Here is a 24,000-nt window from a genome sequence, read left to right on the forward strand (position 1 = left end):
TGAAACCAAAATCGAACTTTTTGCCCACAATGCAAAACGATATGTTTGGCGTAAAAGCAACACAGCTCATCACCCTCAACACACCATCCCCACTGTCAAACATGGTGGTGGCAGCATCATGGTTTGGGCCTGCTTTTCTTCAGCAGGGACAGGGAAGATGGTTAAAATTGAGGGGAAGATGGATGCAGCCAAATACAGGACCATTCTGGATGAAAACCTGTTGGAGTCTGCAAAAGACCTGAAACTGGGACGGAGATTTATCTTCCAACAAGACAATGATCCCAAACATACAGCAAAATCTACAAAGGAATGGTTCACAAATAAACGTATCCAGGTGTTTGAATGGCCAAGTCAAAGTCCAGACCTGAATCCAATCGAGAATCTGTGGAAAGAGCTGAAAACTGCTGTTCACAAACGCTCTCCATCCAACCTCACTGAGCTCGAGCTGTTTTGCAAGGAAGAATGGGCAAGAATTTCAGTCTCTCGATGTGCAAAACTGATAGAGACATACCCCAAGCGACTTGCAGCTGTAATCGCAGCAAAAGGTGGCTCTACAAAGTATTAACGCAAGGGGGCCGAATAATTTTGCACGCCCCACTTTTCATTTTTTTATTAGTTAAAAAAGTTTCAAAAATCCAATAGATTTCGTTCCACTTCACAATTGTGTCCCACTTGTTGGTGATTCTTCACATAAAATAAAAAATGTATATCTTTATGTTTGAAGCCTGAAATGTGGCAAAAGGTTGAAAAGTTCAAGGGGGCCGAATACTTTCGCAAGGCACTGTATATATGCTCACTGATTTTTTGGTACATGCCCAGGGCAATAATCATTATGAGGATTTATTTCCATATGTGCTAGAGGTAGTGTTGTGAAATTTTTCAACACACTGGATCGCAGGTTTAAACCTGCACTCTTACTCCTTAAATACCAACAAATGCAGATATGTAGCAATCATATTGTAGCGGACACTCATTTGCCTGTTTCACAAATGATCATATTTTACTAGAGATTCTGTTTGGGATACGGATGTGCATTCTGACAACAATCTCTTTCAAAAAATGATTTTACCTTATCGCAGCTTTGCCCCTCTTGCCTCTTTGGACAATATCTCCATCTTGTGGTCATTGTTGGTAATGTCTAGACAATATCTCCATCATGTGGTCGTTGTTGGTAATGTCTTCTTATGCCCTTTTTTATTTCAATTCTTTATTAGTTGATTCTAGAATCTCTACAATAGAGCTGAAAATATCAGTTTTGTAGCAGACAATATGACATTAGTTATAGTCCAATTAAGACTTTATTACCCTGTTTGTAACATAACAAATTAAAATTGATTAAAACTAAGTTTGGAACACCAGGGAACATAAAAAATGATTTTTAGGAAAACCATGAGGTTCTCTGTGTCCAATGCCTGCAAGGGGAGAAAGCTAGAATCCTTTGCTTTTTCAAAATTTGAAAATAAACATCATATAACAACAGCTTTCATTCCTAGGAGTGAAAAACAACCATTTTTGAAGACATATTAGTTTCTAAAACACTACAATAAAGTTAAAAACATCCGTTTTATATTACTTTTAGTATTTTTAGTGAAATTAGTCATTTATTGCACTATTTTTAATATAATCTCTAATTAAAAGTGAATAGAATTAAGTTTGGAGCAACAAGGAACACAAAAAAAAAAGATTTTAAGGAAAAAAAATGATGTCTTCTGTGCCAGGTCCTGCAAGGGGAGAAAGCTAGAATCCTACCCAGGCTCCTGGAGCTCTGTCCTGGCTAAAGGAGGGTGAATCCATCCCCTTCAAAGCTCCATGAAAAAATGATCATTTAAAATTTGAAAAAATAAACATGATATAACAACAGCTTTCATTCCTAGGAGTGAAAAATAACCATTTTTGAAGACATAGTAGTTTCTAAAACACTACAATAAAGTTGAAAACATCCGTTTTATATTACATTATTTTTTGTGAAATTAGTCATTTATTGCACTATTTTTAATAAAATCTCTAATTAAAAGTGATTAAAATTAAGTTTGGAACAACAAGGAACACACAAAAAAAAAAAAAGATTTTAAGGAAAAAAATGATGTCTTCTGTGCCAGGTGCCTGCAAGGGGAGAAAGCTAGAATCCTACCCAGGCTCCTGGAGCTCTGTCCTGGGTAAAGGAGGGTGAATCCATCCCCTTCAAAGCTCCATGAAAAAATGATATTTTTAAATCTGAAAAAAAACATTATAGAACAACATCTCTTGGTCCACAGAGTGCAAAAATCCAACTTTGAAGAAAATCCATTGACTGATCCCCGAATCCTGAAGTTTCTTCGCATGATATCGGGCTTGCAACCACTTTCTGGAAAATGAAAAATGCCAAAAATGAAAAAAAAGTTATCAATTCTAGAGCCTAAGAGGAAAATAAGACAAATGTATATCTCCAAATAATTTTATGTGCTTCAGAAGAGCCCAGGAAAGTTTTTTGCATACATGAAACCATGCCCGTTTGCACGTAAGCAGACATGGTTGCACACACGACTGCATGAAAGCACGCGTGCATGCAAAATCATCCTGTTAAGCATTTGAAAAGCCGCACCACGGCGCACTTGAAATAGCTCTTACATTAGTGGTAGACGCAGGAATCGCCTTTTTATTTACGCTCTTACCGACGCGATGGAAAGCAAAACAAAGCAAAGCAGAGCAAAATAAAATGAACAAACGAAAACCCTCACGTCCCGCACTTGCATATAAAGCCGTTACGTGCCCAAGCGGTATTGTACATCATCCTAGCACTGCACCCCAGGGCGTACGGTATATGGGAACGAGCACACGCCACGAATCGTCTCGAATCACTCCCTACAGCTGTAAGGCGCCTTGAAGCGTGCACCCCCAACATTCTTCTTTGCGCATCTGTGAAAGGTAAACTCTTGAGCAAACTCTGAACCAGCTCTAAGGAAACTAATCCGATTAGACGTTACTTTGACTCATCCTTTAAGTGACCTTTGTTAATTGGAGAAATCAATGATTTCGAATGAATTCTGTATGCGTTAAAAGACAGCTATACACAGAAAACATGCAGGAAACTGCTCATGATGTTTCCCGAGCCGAAACACAGTGCGTTTTTCCAAGCCATCTGACAAAGCCCGCCCACTGAAAACTGCAGCAGATCGTGCAAAGACGTTCAACTTTGTAACTACTGCACGCACAGGAAGCAGAATAAATTCCTCTTTTCAAACTGTCAAAGGTTTGCTTTGCGAACGCTGCAGGACATCGCACAATCTCTTTTGAACGGGGACAAACGATTTCTTTTGAGGCGCACTAAGTACAGACGTTTAAAAAGCTCCACTCTTGCCGACCATGCAGCATGAAGAAGCGCAACCTAACGTTTGCATTCCTAGCACTGTTGCAACCTAGCACTGTTGCATTCCGCGCATCAGTAGCTAAGAGAATATCATTTAAGGCTCTTGTTAATGCTGTTTCAGAAACCAGACTGAAATTTCTCAAGTATATTATTTGAATCCAGATACGATTGACGTTGGGCAACAACTATTCTCTCAAAACTTTTAGATTGAAATGGGACCTTTGAGACAGGCCTGTAGTTGTTAAGAACTTGTGGATCCAAATTTGACTTCTTAAGGAGCGGTCTAACAACCGCTACCTTAAATTGATCAGGTACAACGCCTGACGCAAGCGATGCATTCATCATACTAATTATAGGTCCTGCCAGTCCTTCGGGGGAATCTTTGACTAGCTGAGTGGGTATGGGATCTAGCGAACAGGTGGTTGACTTTGTCTTACGTCTGTGTCCATGAGTCCACCATAAGAAGAAATCTGAACAGGAGTGGTGATCATGCGAGGTCACCACGGAGGAAACCACTGCTCTCCCCCCCAAAAAAACCACCACTGCCCCTCTCAAGTTTGCTAAAGACCACATGGATGTTCCACAGCAACTCCTGGAACAATGTTCTGTGGACAGACGTGACAAAAGTTGAACTTGTTCAACTCAAAATCAAAGGATTCTAGCTTTCTCCCCTTGCAGGCATTGGACACAGAGAACCTCATGGTTTTCCTAAAAATCATTTGTTATGTTCCCTGGTGTTCCAAACTTAGTTTTAATCAATTTTAATTTGTTATTATGTTAAAAACAGGGTAATAAGTTTCTAATTGGACTATAAATAATGTCATATTGTCTGCTATAAAACTGATGTTTTCATCTCCATTGTAGAGATTCTAGAATCAACTAATAGAGAATTAAAATAAAAAAGGGCATAAGAAGACATTACCAATAACGACCACAAGATGGAGATGTTGTCTAGACATTACCAACAACGACCACAAGATGGAGATATTGTCTAGACATTACCAACAACGACCACAAGATGGAGATATTGTCCAAAGAGGCAAGAAGGGCAAAGCCGCGATAAGGAGATTGCTGTCAGAATGCACATCCGGATCCCAAACAGAATCTCTAGTCAAATATGATCATTTGTGAAACAGGCAAATGAGTCTCTCAGGTGCCCATTGCTCATTTTCAGACACATTTATGCAATACTTTCACCATGCGTTGAGCAATAGGGATTAAAGATACCAGAGGTAAGGTTTAAAAGTGATTCTGAGGTGCAACACATCAGCGAAACAGCTAGGCATCTGAAATGCGGGGTTTGAGAGCCCTTCAGGGAACACCGTACCCTAAAGGTACCAGAAGTCCACTAGTATAAGCATTAAGTCACTGTCAGCCCTGTTGCAATGTGATTGCTACATATCTTCATTTCTTTGGTTTATAAGGAGTAAGAGTGCAGGGGGTCTAAATCTGCGATCCAGTGTGTTGAAGTATTTCACAACACTACCTGTAGCCCGTCTGGAAATAAATCCTCATTCTGATTATTGACCTGGGCATGTACCAATAAATCACTGAGTATATATATATATCACTGTGTTGAAGCTAGAGACCTGTATGTAATAATATGATGCTAAAATGTTATTTTCACATGTAAGAAAACCGGCTCAGGGACGCCAAATATGTAATGTTGCCATAGCAAAATTAAATGTAGTGGCTCTCTGAAGGCACCAGTTCTGTAGGGTTTGGGCATTTACTGAGACAATTATTAATTGTAGCAGTAAATCACAAAGTTGATTCTTTTGATGGCTTTAGAATCCAACCATGTGACATAACTCAAACAACGCGCACACACAGGTACTAATACACGAGGATACATTTATTAATACATAAAATATGCATGTAAACCTAACAGATCTTATTGTTCGTTTTGTTTTGCTCTGCTTTGCTTTGTTTTGCTTTCCATCGCGTTGGTAAGAGCGTAAATAAAAAGGCGATTCCTGCGTCGACCACTAATGTAAGAGCTATTTCAAGTGCGCCGTGGTGCGGCTTTTCAAATGCTTAACAGGATGATTTTGCATGCACGCGTGCTTTCATGCAGTCGTGTGTGCAACCATGTCTGCTTACGTGCAAACGGGCGTGGTTTCATGTATGCAAAAAACTTTCCTGGGCTCTTCTGAAGCACATAAAATTATTTGGAGATATACATTTGTCTTATTTTCCTCTTAGGCTCTAGAATTGATAACTTTTATTTCATTTTTGGCATTTTTCATAATTTTCCAGAAAGTGGTTGCAAGCCCGATATCATGCGAAGAAACTTCAGGATTCGGGGATCAGTCAATGGATTTTCTTCAAAGTTGGATTTTTGCACTCTGTGGACCAAGAGATGTTGTTCTATAATGTTTTTTTTCAGATTTAAAAATATCATTTTTTCATGGAGCTTTGAATGGGATGGATTCGCCCTCCTTTAGCCAGGACAGAGCTCCAGGAGCCTGGGTAGGATTCTAGCTTTCTCCCCTTGCAGGCACCTGGCACAGAAGACATCATTTTTTTCCTTAAAATCTTTTTTTTTGTGTTCCTTGTTGTTCCAAACTTAATTCTAATCACTTTTACTTAGAGATTATATTAAAAATAGTGTAATAAATGACTGATTTCACTAAAAATAATGTAATATAAAACTGATGTTTTTAACTTTATTGTAGTGTTTTAGAAACTACTATGTCTTCAGAAATGGTTATTTTTTACTCCTAGGAATGAAAGCTGTTGTTATATGATGTTTATTTTCAAATTTTGAAAAAATCAAAGGATTCTAGCTTTCTCTCCTTGCAGGCATCGGGCACAGAGAACCTCATGGTTTTCCTAAAAATCATTTGTTATGTTCCCTGGTGTTCCAAACTTAGTTTTAATCAATTTTAATTTGTTATTATGTTAAAAACAGGGTAATAAGTTTCTAATTGGACTATAAATAATGTCATATTGTCTGCTATAAAACTGATGTTTTCAACTTCATTGTAGAGATTCTAGAATCAACTAATAGAGAATTGAAATAAAAAAATGGCATAAGAAGACATTACCAACAACGACCACAAGATGGAGGTATTGTCTAGACATTACCAACAACGACCACAAGATGGAGATATTGTCCAAAGGGGCAAGTAGGGCAAAGCCGCGATAAGGTAAAATCATTTTTTGGAAGAGATTGCTGTCAGAATGCACATCCGTATCCCAAAGATAATCTCTAGTAAAATATGATCATTTGTGAAACAGGCAAATGAGTGTCTGCTACAATATGATTGCTAGATATCTGCATTTGTTAGTTTTTAAGGAGTAAGAGTGCAGGGGGTTTAAGCCTGCGATCCAGTGTGTTGAAGTATTTCACAACACTACCCCTAGCACATCTGGAAATAAATCCTCATAATGATTATTGCCCTGGGCATGTACCAAAAAATCAGTGAGCATATACATATATCGCTGTGTTGAAGCTAGAGACACAGAATAAGTGCAAACACATCCTAAATACAGTGTTCCTGCACCTTTGACCTCATCCAGAATGTATCGTTTTTTGAAAGGGATTGCTGTCGGAATGCACAACTGAATCCCAAACAGAATCTCTAGTCAAATGTGATCATTTGTGAAACAGGCAAATGAGTCTCTCAGGTGCCCATTGCTCATTTTCAGACACAATTATGCAATACTTTCACCATGCGTTGAGCAATAGGGATTAAAGATACCAGAGGTAAGGTTTAAAAGTGATTCTGAGGTGCAACACATCAGCGATACAGCTAGGCATCTGAAATGCAGGGTTTGAGAGCCCTTCAGGGAACACCTTACCCTAAAGGTACCAGAAGTCCACTAGTATAAGCATTAAGTCACTGTCACCCCTGTTACAATGTGATTGCTACATATCTTCATTTCTTTGGTTTTTAAGGAGTAAGAGTGCAGGGGGTCTAAATCTGCGATCCAGTGTGTTGAAGTATTTCACAACACTACCTGTAGCCCGTCTGGAAATAAATCCTCATTCTGATTATTGACCTGGGCATGTACCAATAAATCACTGAGCATATATATATATATATCACTGTGTTGAAGCTAGAGACCTGTATGTAATAATATGATGCTAAAATGTTATTTTCACATATATTAATGTAATAAATTATTGCTTATGCTTTATAAACAAATCTAATTAAAATAAAAGCTTAAGTTTTGTATTTATCTTGTACCATAGAACATGATTTTCTTTGTATTTTAAGCCCACAAAGTGTCCTTTGATCTCTATTCTGTGGTAATCCACGATGACCCCGTTCTTCAGGTGATTCATCATGTCCTCCCTCGCCTGTTGAGAGGCCATCCTGATCTCTTCTGCCGTGGCGTGCTTCATAAACGCCCTCTTCAAATGAGCAGGAAGCTGATCAAAAGTATTCAGGCACATCTTGCACACCAGGGGAATCCTCGCGGGTTTCCTTTGAAAATAAATAATACCATCTGTGTATAGAAACAAGCTAAGACTGATTTATTAAATTATCCTTAAAATTCTCTCTCATAGTTTGAGCATAATGATTTTATTGCATTTATATAAGAATTGCTCATTGCTCCAAAATAAATAATGGTTTCATAAAAAATTGAACACTTACTTGGTCTCAGTCACAGACTTTCCAATAGAAGCCATTGTGGAGTTCAGCAACTGCAGGTCCTAGAAGTGGGGAAGGAATTTTAAAAGAGAAATTGAATTACAATACAGAAGGAATGGCTGAGGGTTCACTGAAATATATAAATATACAAATTCCAAAGACTGAGTCCATATAGAAACAACTACTTTTCATTTTCAGTATAAGAAAAAAAAAACATTATCTTCCAAAGCATCATAAAATTGTCCCTTCTTCCAGACTCTACTTCTCTCTTGTAGTAGTACAGCAGACCTTTCCAGGTGAGCAGATCACAGAGTCCGAAATGAGCTTCCTCCATCAAGCAAAGTACCTGAACATGACTCTGTCTTCATAAAAGCGCCCCTGTAATAAAGAAATTAAATCCAAAATCAAGAGGGCAGTTGCCTACTGATTTCGTACTAATCGTACTTGTATAGTTGTATCTATACAAGTGCGATTCTAGAAATGCTCACCAGATTACGTTTTAAGAAGGAACTGCGCCTCAGGTTCCGCCGAGATCGTAACTCGGATGGCAGGATTCAGAGTCCGGAGTGCGGACTGATGGCGCACGGAGGGTCCACATACTGTGGATCCCTCAGTGATCTTCCGCGTATTCAAACCGCCAGCGTGTGACTCCCCTGTCCCCGTGACCTCATTGCTCTGCTCTCTCCTCTGTGCAGCCGAGCCCGACTCACGGTAAAGTGAAAAAAAAAGATGCCCTCAACATGAGATTTACTCTGGAGCGAGGATAGATGTTACCTTTTTATCATTGAACAGGATGTATGTGATGTGGCGACTAGGTTCAATTTTGTATCCTCTTTAAAAGATTAAGGACTGGGGTGAGCGTGATTTACCACCCTTTCAGCTAAGAACCCGACTTGCGCACCGTTTAAGCTGCATAGACTCGGTCATTTAACTCTTCTCCATTAGCAGGGTTAAGGTTAAAGAAAAAAAACATTGCTGACTTCTTTTTTTTTTGCCAGCCGCTAGCGCTGATTAGCAAGGTTTGTATTTCATGTTTTGCAAGTTGCATCCATTTTAAGAAAAACAAGTCGCGTTAAAGACAGGAAATGAATATTTGCAAGTCTAGCCGTAGGTGGTTGTCTGGAAGGACCAGTTCTGTTTGAGAAGACAGAACAAAGAAGGCACTGCTGGGATTTGAATCCAGGATCTCCTGTTTACTAGGCAGGTGCTTTAACCAACTAAGCCACGGTGCCCCGGGAGCACTGTCCTTTTGCAGCCACTTGGACACACCACTCAGACACATCTGCATTCGGTGTGTGCTCCGCCTGCTCGCTGAGCAAGTTGCCACCTTTACATACAATAGCAACATCAACACCAAGAGAAAGGATGACAAATGGCTTTTATCTGGAACTTTTGATGTCCAAGGAGCTCAATGTGCTTTCTGTGTACAACAGGGCCACTGAACTCCACACTGGCCAGTGAACCACAGCAGTGGCTTGCTGGCTTGACATCTCCCAAGGAAAATGTTGAAATCACATGTGGAACAGGAAAATGACCCTCGAGTACGTGGGGAAAAAAAGAAAAAGATCATCTGGAGCGCGCCAACCCATGTCCGGACAGCCCAGTTTTGTCGACAAGGTGGCTGAGTGGTTAAGGTGATGGACTGCTAATCCATTGTGCTCTGCAGGCATGGGTTCGAATCCCATTCTCATCGGTCTCCATGACTGACACGTATGCCTGTTCGACGTCGGCCCTCCTGTTGTTTGCTCCGGTGCTAGAGCTGTACATTTTCTAGCAGTGGCTGAACATGGTATAGTAGGCCAACGTCGGTATCGAGCAGTGACAGTAACAGTACTTACTGCGCCCCATAAGAAATCGTTTGTCCCTGTTCAAAAGAGATTGTGCGATGTCCTGCGGCGTTCGTAAAGCAAACCTTTGACAGTTTGAAAAGAGGAATTTATTCTGCTTCCTGTGCGTGCAGTAGTTACAAAGTTGAACGTCTTTACACGATCTGCCGCAGTTTTCAGTGGGCGGGCTTTGTCAGATAGCTTGAAAAAACGCACTGTGTTTCAGCTCGGGAAACATCATGAGCTGTGTCCTGCATGTTTTCTGTGTATAGCTGTCTTTTAACGCATACAGAATTCATTCAAAATCATTGATTTCTCCAATTAACAAGGGTCCCTTTTTGAACCTGCGAGAAGCATTCTTTCAATGTAACAGATTTACTCCGGGGAAAAGCAGCATGACATTGAGAGTAGCTCAAGCTTTCAGCACCTGTATCGGACTGCGTGTTTGCAGACACCGCTCAGAATCCCCTGTAAGATTCTCCTTCAATTCCGTTTTTCAGTGCTTTAGCTCTTTCAAAAGGCTTCACTTTGCTAGTCACAATCCAAGGCTCATGACAGCATTTGAAAACATTCGCCACTGCGTTGGCCGGGAATCGAACCCGGGTCAACTGCTTGGAAGGCAGCTATGCTCACCACTATACCACCAACGCACACCCACAGGAAGCCTGCAGGACACCACCAGAGAATGCTTTTTTTAATTTTTTTTTTATTAAACAGAATTTACAAATACAAATACAACAAGAGGATCAGAGTCATGTACAAGAGAAAAAAAACGCAGCAGAAAAAAGCATTTAACTACCAGAGGTAATTAAGTAATTATGTGATCAAATTGTATATTTTACACGTATCATATTTTCCTTGCTTTAATATTTCTCAATTATTTATAAACTTTAGTTTCAACATGCATGCGTTTCCTGTAAAAAATAAAACTCAGCACACAGTTTTTCTTTTAACAACATTTCGAGTACCTCTGGCATTCATGAAAAAGACATACACAAAAGCAAATAACTAACTCTAAGACTGTCTAAACTATTGAGTTTTTCAAAGAACCAGAACTATAACAGTCCTTAACACTTAACTACACCATTCCAAACTAACACTAAAGAAACACTAGTATATACTGGTATAACAAATATAACCAAACATAATCATTAACTGAGCAGTCACTGGGAGCAAATCTCCTTCCCGTCCACAAAGGCCCTCGCTCCCACAAAGTAGGCTCTCCTCCCCTCTCTTCTGGCAGCTTCAACCTGGGGCCACAGCTGGTTCCTGGTACTCCTGTCCGCGGCAGACAGGTCCTCTGCAAACCTCAGTTTGTTCCCATTCAAATACTCATTCCCCCTCGCCGCTCGCCACAGCATGTCCCTCGCCGTCCTCTTGGTGAACTGTATTATAATCGATCTGGGGCGCACTTGCCCAGACATGTTCGCTCTCCCGAGCCTGTGAACAAAGTCAATGGCCGATATTACGTCCTCCTGGTCCGGCAGGGTCCTTTTACAGATACCCTTCACTGTTGCAACAAGGTCCTTATCACGTTCCTCTTTAACTCCAAATAATTTTAAATTCCATCATCGACGGTATCTATCTACATCGTTCACTTTCAATTCAAGTTCTTTAATATGCTTTTCTTGTTTGGTATTTACTTGTTTAAGAACTTTTACTTCACTCTTTAAGTACGCTGGGCAAACGTCCCGAGATCGAATTCTTCCGCGACGGGGGTACCTTTAAAGCGGAGACGACGGCACCGAAAATTTTTGGCGCGCCCTCTCTTTAAAGCCCTGGCCAAATACGAAGACAGTACGTACAGTTATAATTCAAACGGAATTAAAAACTACACATCCCAGTTACCATGGTGGTGCTTGTGATCATTGCGTTTAACCAACGAAACAGGGCGAAAAATCAGTCACATGACTTTGGGGCAGAGTTTCGAAAGCTTAACCTCAGCAACAAAGCGAAATTTACACGATAGGCTACCTCAAACTGTCAGTTACACGACTGTGTATGTCGCTTAAGCCACTCCTATTTGGCATTTTAGTTATGGAGGCGAGACGACGCCCCCCCCCCCCCCTCTCTGGGTGCCTGATTTGCCGCCATCTTTAACCGCTTCGTGTCCAAATCGCAGTAGCTACGCGTACGAAATAAAGTTCATCCCAGCTACAAAACATATATATTTTTGTGGTAAGAGGGAGCAAAACATCAGTATTTACTGCTATTAATTAGTGTACGATTTATAGTTGAAATCTGAGCCTAAATATAAAGTTAAAATCTCGACAAAGCAATGTAGGAAATACAGAGAAAAGAAATCCTTTCTGACATCTAAAATCAGTTTCGATCAAGGTCTCTAAAACGAACAAGAAAAAGAGGATTTTCGGAGGGCAATTACGCTGTGTTTATATAGGATAAGTGATCTATGAGCAATCTAATTTCTTGTTCGTTTAAAACAGTGAAATGTCAGCTCCAAAAGATCGCACCAGAAACAGCACTCTCTCTGCCTGTCATAGACGTTCAGGAAAGGCTGAATGAAGTCATGTCAAGAACAATAATTCGGTGATCAATAATAACAGTTGTAGGACAAGAAACAAAAGATAATGAAAACTTCTTTAGGCTAAAACTCAAGTTCATTCTACAAATTAAGGCAAATGAAAATTCAGGATGTTAAAGTGCTAGAGGTGTAAAAAATACAAAAATGCACATGAGTAAAAAGTTTTAGAAATGGAGCAGGTGTTGCTTTGAAATAAGCAAACAGAAAAAAAGCCATGACTAAAGTGCAGAAGAGGGATGCAGGAACACTTGCTTAGATATACAAAAAAAATCACAAAAAGGTGTATGTTACAAAAGAACATGCAAACATGTTCATCATGTACATCAATTTCCCTTCACGATCAATAAAGTCTTATCTATAAACATGAAACAGAGTGAGGAATCAGAAAATTAGCATGCATAAAAAACAGCAATTCTGTCAATAAGCCCTAAATGAATTAATAGCAACCATGGTTTCATGGAGGGCTTCTCAGATAGTTGGGCATTCAGGTAGATTGCCAGGTGAAAGGATTTGTAAACATACTTTGTTAAAGCAAGTCAGTTTTTTCTGCAACACATAAAAGACATTTTTCCAAGAAAGTTTAGCCTTTGTCACTAATGAAACCACTAAATAAAGACATAAATATAGAAATCTTAAGATTTTGTTATTCAATGTTGGTAGCAGGATGAACTGTGCTAAGTGTATATTTTGTCGCAGCTTTGCTGCAAGATGTTAACAGTGAAAAAAGGTATTTAGAAATGAGTTATTTCAAGAAGAAAATGTTCAGAATAATTGCAAATCTAGCAGGATAGAGAAAGCACAGAAAACAGGCAGTTAGATTGATCAGATTAATATGAAAAGTTATTTAGCAAAGGGAATGAGAAGAGTGACAAACTAGTATGCTTTAGATCTTTTTACAGTATCTGGACCAGGGAAAACTGATCATGTTTCTCTATAACAATAATAAAAAACTTTATTTTATATATCACCTTTAAAAGTGACATCTCAAAGCAATACAGTAGATATAAAAACAGATAAAAGGACCACAGATTACAAAGTAAATACATATAAGAAAGACAAGCAGTTAGAGGTGCTACCAAAATTAGAAAATGAAGCAGATACAGACACTAAGTCTTCTGAAAAGAAAGGTTCTGAGGTTAGATTTAAATGCACTCAGGGTACGTGACTGATATCACTGGGAATACAAATTGAGAGCTCTGGGGTGCAGCTAGAGAAGACCCTGTCACCCACAGAATGTAGATGTTCTTGAGGACAGCTAGAAGACCAGAGTCAGACGGACAAAGGTGGGGAGTAGACAGATAATAAGCCATATACTGTAGGTACTGAATGAGGATGAGGATTTTGAAGTTGACTCAAAACCTGATAGGTAACCAATGCAAGGACTTGAAAACAGGTGTAATGCATCCCTGATAGGATTCTCGCTGTCATATTCTGAACATATTGAAGATTGCTCAGTGTGGATTTAATTTCCCCAGTGAACAGGATGTGCATTTATTAATTCTAGAAAAAAAAGCCTTTCTTGATTTCTCTAGTTCTTAGTTTCTCTAGTTCCCTTTAAAATAAACTATTATTCCACAATGCAGATTATTATATGGACAGTATTTACACATGATATTTGTGATTTAAAGAAATGAACACAAGCAGCTTTTCGAGATTTAAGTGTTGGCTGAGTTATTGCAGGATAAAAAACTAGAGATGTTGGTAAGAAGATAATTTTGGGATAGCTGAGGAATACACTGATAACAAGAACACTTCCTAATGGGGTTAGGCATACTTTTGATGAAGATGATGAAGTTAACAGACTGTATGTTTACATAGATACTGAAATGAGGATTGTATTTTAGATTTTGTGTAGTTGCTAGCATTGAACTGTGTGTTGGATGGACATGAATTGAAGGAATGGGCAAACATCGCTGATGCGGATCCACAGAGCCAGCATATTAAGATGTTTATAATTAGAGGCAATTTGTTTAAATAACTAGGTATGGATACTGATGTGCAAGAGAGTTGGAAAGGCTGTTTACTTAAGCCAGCACTATAAAATATTTTATTCTCAGTGAGATGCTGCCATTTCATAGTGGGTTTCTAACACTGTGTATAGTTCAATCCACACAGTGCCTTTACTTCCATCCATTTCTAATCTCTTTATCCAGTACAGAGGATTTGGAGCCTATCCCAGTAAGCAACAGACACAAGGCAGAATACACCCTGGACATAGCGCCAGTCCATCACAGGACAGACAGACACAAACACACACACACCAGGGCCAGTTTTCCCATAAACCAATTAACTTACCAGTATGTTTTGGAGTGCAAGAGGGAGTCATATCACACATATGGAGAAAAACCATGTAACCCAGAGAGAACATGCAAACCCCACACACACAGGATGGGACCTGGGACCCCAGTGCTCCAAGATAGCAATGCTAACCACTTTGCCACCATTATAAATGGATGGATATCTTAGTTATCTTTCTAGTTCACAGGTTTGCATGCAAAATTTAATTTTGAAAGCCACTGAGACATCAGGTACTACTGTTGTATTTATGAAAAAGAAACAAAACAAAAAGCATACTAACAACTGTGCCATCCTACTCTTTAGTTAATACAATTTATTATTTATAAATAGTTAACATTGTTAGCAAAATATTTTGAATTATATTTAACCCTATTTTTTCTTTAGTTTTGTATTTAACTTATTATATGATAGTCAGATTTAATGTATATTTGAACAATGAAAATATATTTTTACAAGATGCGGGGGAAAGTGCAACAAATTATTACAGTGCTAAATTTAATATTGATTGCTAATAGTTTATGCTAACACCTAACTTTCTTAATTAGATGTATTTAAAACAGTGAACTAAGTGTAACATACCATTCAGAAATACAATCGAGAATAGTTTTGTGGTGTTTGTATGGATGAAACGTTTCTAAAATGTATAACGTAACAAAATTAAAGACGATTAAAATCTGTAATCTTTCCACTTGTAATGTCATTAGACAGAACAAGACGTTTCTGCTTTGTCTAAGGATGGTATCAAAAAGTAGTCTAGGTGGTGAGAAAGCTGTGTTTAATGATAATTAAGTGACTTAAAAGTAAAAAGAGATGGTTCATATTGCTTGATTAATTTTAAAAACTAAGTTATAAATGCAGACGCGATCGCTGCCGTAAGCGCTCCAGGCAGTAGAACGTTCGTTCTGTACTGCTGCGCTCCGCGCCTCCTCCCTCTCTCGGTGCCGCGCCCCTCTCTGACGGAGGGCAGTGGGCGGTACGCTATTTTCAGAGCCTCTGATTGGGAAAAAAAGACCTGCTGATCAGTTTCACACACCAGGAAGAGAAAAGAATGGGATTTTTTCTCTTCGAAACGTGTGTTGTCTTTATGAAATTCGTGTATTTTAAACGTTTAATTAAGAAGTAAAAACCTTACAGCGTACACAAAGATTCTGAGCTGATCACGAGGAAGAAAAATCACCCATTTTTCGCGCATAAAAAGTGGTTTTTAACTCTCAAAACCTGTTTTTATATGTTTTAAAGTCGTGCAATGTCTAAGTTAAGCAGGAAAACATCATTATATCTCATTATTTATTTATTTTTTTTAAAATTTAAAAATCGTTTGCCCAGCCTACTTTAAGTCTTCAACCTCTTTAAACACACAGTCCATGGACTTTTTAAGACTTTCGATTGCGACTGTATTAGATCAAATCACTTCCTTCAGCTCACCCATGCTCTGTGCCATCATGTTGAAGATGTTGGTCTGGAGCTCCTCCAGCGTCAGGTCGCCCCTTCCTCTCTTGGCTGCCGGGGTTTTCACAGGTGTGCTGGGCAGGGACTCCGGCTCTTCCTCTGGCAGCTGAGTCTCACTTGGGCTGCGAGCGCTCGCGTACGAGCGCATCTCCAGCACTCTTTCCACGTCCCCTCCAGCTGCTTCACTTTTCCCTTTAGTTGCCATCAATTTTCTTGTAGTGCTATACATATACGATTGAGGTTTCTTAGACTTCTCCTTCGAAGACCCAGCACTCTCTTTTCTTTTCCCAGTGTTACTCATATCGAAATTCTTAAACCTAAAAAAAATCGTTTTTTTTTCTTTCAATTATAACTGAAGTTTAAACAAGTAGTGTTAAGTCCTTATTTTTCTGTAGTCAAAAAAAGCAAAAATTAACATTTAGGTCATGAAAAACTCAAAAAAAATCCTCAACCACTAAACTTTACCTCCCACCTGAGCGCCATCTTGAACGCCCCTACCACCAGAGAATGCTCACGATTTCGGAAGCTGTCTCCGGGACGTGCTGATTCCACACATCCTGAATAAATCATGATATTGTTAGTTGCTGTAGCTAGACGTTCAAATGAGTTTCATGGCCAGATGGACTGTTTCCTCCACCGGTATAGTATTGCAGTGAGACAGCACGATGCCTGCAAGACTATGTCACGCTAAACGCCACAGATTGTGTTTGTCCGTTCGTGTCAGTCATCCTGCAGCCACGGGAAGTGGGACACAAACATCCCGCAATGCTTTCAAGACGTTAGGATTTGTTTGTGCAACATCCGAGAAGAGTACTTGTGGCTTGAATGTGAACTGTACGTGCCCGCCCCCTTTCCTCTGTAGTGCATGAGTTCCTCCCGGCATGCCCTTCGTCATTGTTCTGTCATCTTGTATTTAAAGGGTTGTATTTCTGCTGCTGAAAAGAATCAACGGGTTTCTTTGTTCCCAACGGAGCCCTTGTCTGTCATGAAATTCTTCAAAACCTCAAGCTAGAAGAAGACGACAAATATGAAGCGTTACAGCAACGACATGCCATGAGACGATTGATAACGATTTCCATAGGATCCCCGCGGTTGCCTGGCAACCGTCAGCTTTGCGCAGTGGCAGTATCGTAGCCTGTGAGGGTTAGCCGAGGCGTGATTATTGCTAGTTGAAAACTTTTCCCAATACCCCGCTTCCGCCGGTTTGCAATACAATCGGCGAAAGCAATTTTTGACAGTCTCGTTAGAGACTGAGCAAGGTGTTTAAAGACAGATTTGGTCATGGTGACATCATGGTAGAAAGAAGCGAGCTTGTTCCCAGTGGGCATTGATTCGTCGAATATACGTATATTTACGGCGAACGTACGGCTATACGTATATATACGTCGCCTCAACGTCGAATTGCAACCGTAAAATTGACGACATTAACAAACGCATATATAACGTCGAAAACACATCTAACACAGTGCCTGAGGCTTTTTACTGTATGTATCGTGTGTGCCGCAACTAGGAGTATACGGCACTCTGCACAGTGTACGAAGTAAATTATTTTCGCAGCAATTAATTTACACGTGTATAATAAATATAGTAAATATAATAAATTAATTACTGCGAAAATAATTTACTTCGTACACTGTGCAGAGTGCCGTATACTCCTAGTTGCGGCACACACGATACATACAGTAAAAAGCCTCAGGCACTGTGTTAGATGTGTTTTCGACGTTATATATGCGTTTATTCATGTCGTCGATTTTACGGTTGCAATTCGACGTTGATTATACGAACCCAGCATATTTTCCGGTTATATACCACAATGCATTGCTAGTATTCGTTGGTCACCATTTTGGACACGTTTTTCAAACGTAGAAGTATATCCGCAAATATCTCAGATATCCTCTTTTGACGAGTAAGTATGAACAATAATAATACTATCTGAATACATACAGATCTTTCTTAATATTATTTTGATTAAAATAGTATGTGAATAAGCAAAAAAATGGCACATAAAATAGTGTGAATGGGGAAGATGACACAAAATCGTTTTGCCGTTTCTCTTATTCTTATTCTATGTTGTACTTTCAAACTTTGGGTACTCTTTAATTAGGACAGACTTTATTGCTCAACTGCTATGATGCAAGCCAAATTTTATACATTTATTTCAGCTTTGAGCTTAGTAAACCGTTCATTTTTTAGATTATACTAAAGAAGATATTAATCATCATTTATTTGGGAAGTAATATTATATAATTTTCTCCTAGCTGCGGTGCTGAAGTCCCACCCTACATCAACAGAAAAAGAAATAAAGGAGCACGCAATGTGTTACTTGAAGAATGCATATGCAAGGCAGGGGGCCAGGAGATCTGGACTCTGAAAATAATAGGTTTTTGGTTCTAACTGTTAGGACAATTAGACAGGGTTTGCAAACAGTGGACAAAAATCGTCTTAACTTCCATTGTAATATTTTTTTTCTTGGAAATATAGAAGTTGTACATTTTAAAATGTATATTTGAATCAAAATGTGGTTTTGAGTTAGTGTGTTAATGTAATTAGTTTTGTGTTTGTCATTACTATACTGTATATTGCCATGTTACCAGAATTTGTAGCTGAAGTTTAAGACTAGTTGTGTTTTTATGATTATTGCCCATATGTTGATTGTTGATTGATTGTATACAATGTATAATTTGAAATACATATGTTTCAGGTGTGAATGTGTATTTTCAGAATACATTTCTAAACCTAATCATTGGCTTGTTTTACTTGTTTCTACACCTATAAAATCTATCTTTGATGTATAATAGACCTCTACCCATATACGTATAATAGACCTCTAATGTTATCCGTATAATAGACCTCTAACCATATACGTATAATAGACCTCTAAAGTTATACGTATAATAGACCTCTAACCATATACGTATAATAGACCTCTAAAGTAATCCGGAACTCCAACCATATATGTATAATAGTCCTCTAAATTTATCCGTATAATAGAACTCCAACCATTTATGTATAATGAACGTCTAAATATAGACGTATAATTGACGTTTAACTTTAGACGTATATTAGAATTTCATTCTAGACGAATTGTAGACCACATTTAGACGTCTAAGATATGCGTTTATTAGACGTATATTATACGTCTTTTGCCCACTGGGTTACGTCTCAACAGAAACGCTCTTTAGCTCTTTCAGCTTTATGCAGAGAACATCGTCTGTCGAGATCACTTTTGAGTCAGCGCGAAACGCCGTGTGCTGTCAGTTTGATTTCGTATTGCTCGTGGCGGCGCCCGGCTTTTGTCTGTCAAACGTTAGGTTGCACTTCTTCATGCTGCATCGTCGGCATGAGTGGAGCTTTATAAACGTCTGTACTTACTGCGCCCCATAAGAAATCGTTTGTCCCCATTCAAAAGAGATTGTGCGATGTCCTGCAGCAAACCTTTGACAGTTTGAAAAGAGGAATTTATTCTGCTTCCTGTGCGTGCAGTAGTTACAAAGTTGAACGCCTTTACACGATCTGCTGCAGTTTTCAGTGGGCGGGCTTTGTCAAATGGCTTGGAAAAACGCACTGTGTTTCGGCTCGGGAAACATCATGAGCAGTGTCCTGCATGTTTTCTGTGTATAGCTGTCTTTTAACGCATACAGAATTCATTCGAAATCATTGATTTCTCCAATTAACAAGGGTCCCTTAAAGGATGAGTCAAAGTAACGTCTAATCGGATTAGTTTCCTTAGAGCTGGTTCAGAGTTTGCTCAAGAGTTTACCTTTCACAGATGCGCAAAGAAGAATGTTGGGGGTGCACGCTTCAAGGCGCCTTACAGCTGTAGGGAGTGATTCGAGACGATTCGTGGCGTGTGCTCGTTCCCTTATACCGTTCGACCCGGGGTGCAGTGCTAGGATGACGTACAATACCGCTTGGGCACGTAACGGCGTTATATGCAAGTTCGGGACGTGAGGGTTTTCGTTTGTTCGTTTTGTTTTGCTCTGCTTTGCTTTGTTTTGCTTTCCATCGCGTTGGTAAGAGCGTAAATAAAAAGGCGATTCCTGCGTCTACCACTAATGTAAGAGCTATTTCAAGTGCGGAGTGGTGCGGCTTTTCAAATGCTTGCGGGCATTTCTCTGTTGTTGATTCTTTTTTTGTGTGTAACAAAGTGGCATTTTCATGTCCGGACGGGGAGACTTTATCATTCCGACATGAAGCCACCCTTAAGTCCTCTGAGGCGTGTCTGTCTGCAAGGCTTGTATTTTGGAAATGTTTTTTTGAAACGGAGAACGACTTTGAAATAGGCTTCCGCCGGCGGCTCGCGATCCAGGTAAGATTGTAGCAAGAACGCAGCGGCGGTGGGGCTTGCTGTAGTCGTGGCCGAGTGGTTAAGGCGATGGACTAGAAATCCATTGGGGTCTCCCCGCGCAGGTTCGAATCCTGCCGACTACGTTGTCCGCCTCCAGTCGGTGTGTTCCGGCGCAAGCAAAGAAGCGCGCCTCCTTGCTGTTCCTGGTGGTTTTAAAACGCCCAATCGCTTAAACCCGCTGCCTTGGAAATAAGTTCTTCAGCGTCCGCGAATGACATTTTGCAGCTGGAAGCAGATGTCGACGCGTTTTGCACAGAGCACCAAAAAACCGTCTTTTTTGAAGGCTCAGGCACTGAGCATTGGTGGTTCAGTGGTAGACTTCATGCCTGCCACGTGGGAGGCTCGGGTTCGATTCCCGGTCAATGCAGTGGCTTTTGCAGCGAGCAGCTCCATCACTTGCATCCCCTTGCAACTCGCAACTGCAAACCCACTGAAGCTAAGTAGGTGCGAGCCAGGTCAGTACCCGAATGAGGGTGAGCTACAGGGAAAAACAAAGCTTCCAGCTGGAAGCGGTGTTAATGGTGTCGGCGGGGGGGCACTCACCCTGAGGTCTGTGCGGGTCCTAATGCCCCAGTATAGTGACGGAGATGCTGTGTTGTAAAAGGGCGCTGTCTTTTGGATGAGATGTAAAACCGAGGTCACAGCGCTCTGTGGTCATTAAAAATGACCACCAAAACCTTTGACAAAAGCTCTTGGTAATTGATGGTCTTCAATAATGCTTCTCCTTTAGGTACATTTTAAATCAGCTGAAAAATGCTGTGAAATGGGGGGGCACTTCAGGCCAGTGTAGGATTTGGGTTACAAGAACCATGAAACTGCACGAGAAAGCCCATACACTGAATTACACGGCTTTCTATTCAAAGGAGGGCAAAAGAAATTCCCTGAGATCGATTTTTTGCAGCACAGAGAGGATTGATGTCATGAGGCCGGTTAGCTCAGCTGGTTAGAGCGTGGTGCTAATAACGCCAAGGTCACGGGTTTGAGCCCCGTACAGGCCAGGTCCTTTTCTCCTCTCTTACCAAAGCTGTTAGGTTCCTTTCCGTGGTGAGATGGGTTGTCATGCAACGCAGCCACATAGTGCCGACAGACAAGAGTGTTGCGGGAGAAGAGAAAAGTGTTTGAAGATTTAAGAGTGTCTTAGGTGGAGCCAAAATCAAGTGTCACAAATGCAAGTGGTTGGATTTCCAATGTTTAATATGGTAAAAATAAGCAGAAGTTATCTGCCGGTCCGGCACAGTCTGCCATGCTTTTGTCATATACTGTAAAGTGGTGTCGAACTGGGTGTCGATCTGGAGCCTCACCATTTGCATATGTGAGGCTCCAGTTATACATCGAGTGTCACATTAAATGACAAAAATGAAGAGAGTTAAAGCAGCTGGAGAGGTTTTCTTACAACTTTTGAGTTGACACAGTTTTGGAAAATGTTTCCTTCACGCTGCACTGTTCAACATAGGCAGCCAAGAGTCTCCAAAACAAAACAGAATTGACAGATAGGAGAAAATTCCCACTCGTCCTGAAGTTGCCAAAATCCAGCAGGTGGATTTTGGGAACGGCATACAGACCCCTGACACAAGTGGTCTGTGCCAGGGGTCTGTATGCCGTTAACCATGCCGCCATACCAGTAGCACCACCACAGTCTTAAAGGAAACCGGTGTAACAACATGTCCGGGTAACTTGTTCCATTCACCCGCAGCTCTTTGTGTAAGGATGTGCCACATATGTGGCGTTTTTCACACAGCAGCTGTATCGACGAGCGGTGAAAAAAGTGTGGTGGAAACGTCGGACCCTAAGGTGGTGACTGCATCGGAGACGGCTGTTAAGACACTGACCAAAACCAAACGTGTCAAGCCTTCGGAGAGAAATAATAACACGCCTAAAGACTTGGTGTTTGGTGATGTGGGAGACTCAGTGCGGTATATTGCACAGTTAGTATCAAAGGTGGGCACTAATGAGGTGGATAAAAAGCGGGGTTTAGAGAATCTAAGAGCCGCTTTAGCAAGTGTACATTCAGTGTTTCCAAAACCGATCCAGGTTTACGCCGCTAGACTCTTAGACGTTTTTTCTAAAGAAGATGCTGATCTAACCTCTGGATTTCGTTACCTGATAATGCTATTTCATGGTGCACTGGCGAAGACCCACCGGGATAAATGACTAAACATGTGCATGGTGCAGTCCAGAGAATATTGGATGAACTTTCTCCAAACATCGGGGCGAATGATTTTGTACAGCTGCGTTTGACTGCGGGTGGTTTTAACAAACCCTTGTTCTCACGCAGGAGACAACCCGGAGAATTAAATGCTGCTGATTTTTTAAGCCACATCTCAGACCTCTTACAGAGCCACACAGAAATTCTCACCGATGACAGCCTCCGATTAGTGGTGACGATAGTTAGGAATATGCAGGGGGGTGCCCGTCGAAGATTTAAATCCGTTCTGGGTAATTGCTCAGAAAAAAGCGCACCTTATCGACTTACATTACACGGGCGGTAATCTGTGTTTCACCAGGAGTGTGTACGGTTTGTTGAATGAAGGTTGTACCAATGGGGAAATGTTACAGGGCGCTAAACGAATGCACAAAGAGTTGGGTTTTTCAGAGAATCAGAAAATGAGTTTGTCAGACATTACCGCTTTTGAAAAACATTTAAAGGTGGTCATTAAAATTTTGTACCACGACCAGGGTGATTGAAAATATTTTACAACGGGGCCCACACCACCTAATTCTAAAATACTTTTTGTTCTACTGCATGAAGAGCATTTTTATGGGGTTTTAAATATTAAAGCTTTTGTGGGGGCGGCATATTTTTGCACTAACTACCATGCGGCGTATAGCCACAAGAACGCACACGCCTGTGTTAAAGCTTGTAAAACCTGTTTAGATCCCCAGTGTTGCGAAATTGATGCAGAAATTCAGAATTGCCCGGCCTGTAAGGTCTTTTGTCGTAGCTCTCAATGTTTGGCGAGACACTTTCGGAATGCAGCGACGGGTGTTAGTAAGTGTGAGCGCAGGGTCTTTTGTGAGAAATGTGAGGTTTATAACCTCTCTAGTCACAAATGTAAAGAGAAACTGTGCTCGCATTGTAACAACGTGATCGACACCCCTGACACACATTTGTGCTACTGTACATACTGCCTTTGGACAACCCCAAAATTTCAAACAAGTACATTTTTTTTTACTTTGAATGCATGCAAGAAACGGGGACACACATACCAAATTACATCCATGCCCTTCATATTAACAATAAACGAAGCTGGGAATTTTATGGTGAAACTTGTCTAAAGGATTTTGTGTGTAAATTTATCGATAGACGTTTCAAAAACCATACATTCATATCGCACAATGGCAAGGGATATGACAATTACCTAGTAATCAGACAGTTGTAAGATGAAAAGATGGACGTTGAACTAATTAATCAGGGTGGTAAGATAATGTGTATGACCGTAAAAGCTCTGAACATCAGATTTATCGATTCTTTAAACTTTCTACCTATGAAATTAAGCAAACTGTCGGCCGCCATGGGGTTCCCCGGGGGTAAGGGTCATTTTCCACACTTGATGAACACTTCAGAAAACCAAAATTATGTCAGCCCG

At 40.3% G+C, this 24,000-nt stretch overlaps 4 non-coding genes across 4 annotated transcripts; 3 read left to right on the top strand and 1 right to left on the bottom strand.

Moving 5' to 3' along the window:
• Positions 1-10,354: 10,354 nt before the first annotated feature.
• On the bottom strand, positions 10,355-10,426 carry trnag-ucc (transfer RNA glycine (anticodon UCC)). Its single transcript has one exon. It is a non-coding gene; the product is annotated as a tRNA-Gly (tRNA).
• Positions 10,427-17,173: 6,747 nt separating this feature from the next.
• Positions 17,174-17,315, top strand: LOC138233667 (U4 spliceosomal RNA). The gene has a single exon (XR_011187597.1). It is a non-coding gene; the product is annotated as a U4 spliceosomal RNA (small nuclear RNA).
• A 3,099-nt stretch (positions 17,316-20,414) lies between these two features.
• trnas-aga (transfer RNA serine (anticodon AGA)) lies at positions 20,415-20,496 on the top strand. The gene has a single exon. It is a non-coding gene; the product is annotated as a tRNA-Ser (tRNA).
• Positions 20,497-21,337: 841 nt separating this feature from the next.
• Positions 21,338-21,411, top strand: trnai-aau (transfer RNA isoleucine (anticodon AAU)). The gene has a single exon. It is a non-coding gene; the product is annotated as a tRNA-Ile (tRNA).
• Positions 21,412-24,000: the final 2,589 nt, after the last annotated feature.

This window comes from Lepisosteus oculatus, unplaced genomic scaffold (genome assembly GCF_040954835.1).
Source record: "Lepisosteus oculatus isolate fLepOcu1 unplaced genomic scaffold, fLepOcu1.hap2 HAP2_SCAFFOLD_70, whole genome shotgun sequence".
Classification (NCBI taxonomy): Eukaryota; Metazoa; Chordata; class Actinopteri; order Semionotiformes; family Lepisosteidae; genus Lepisosteus; species Lepisosteus oculatus.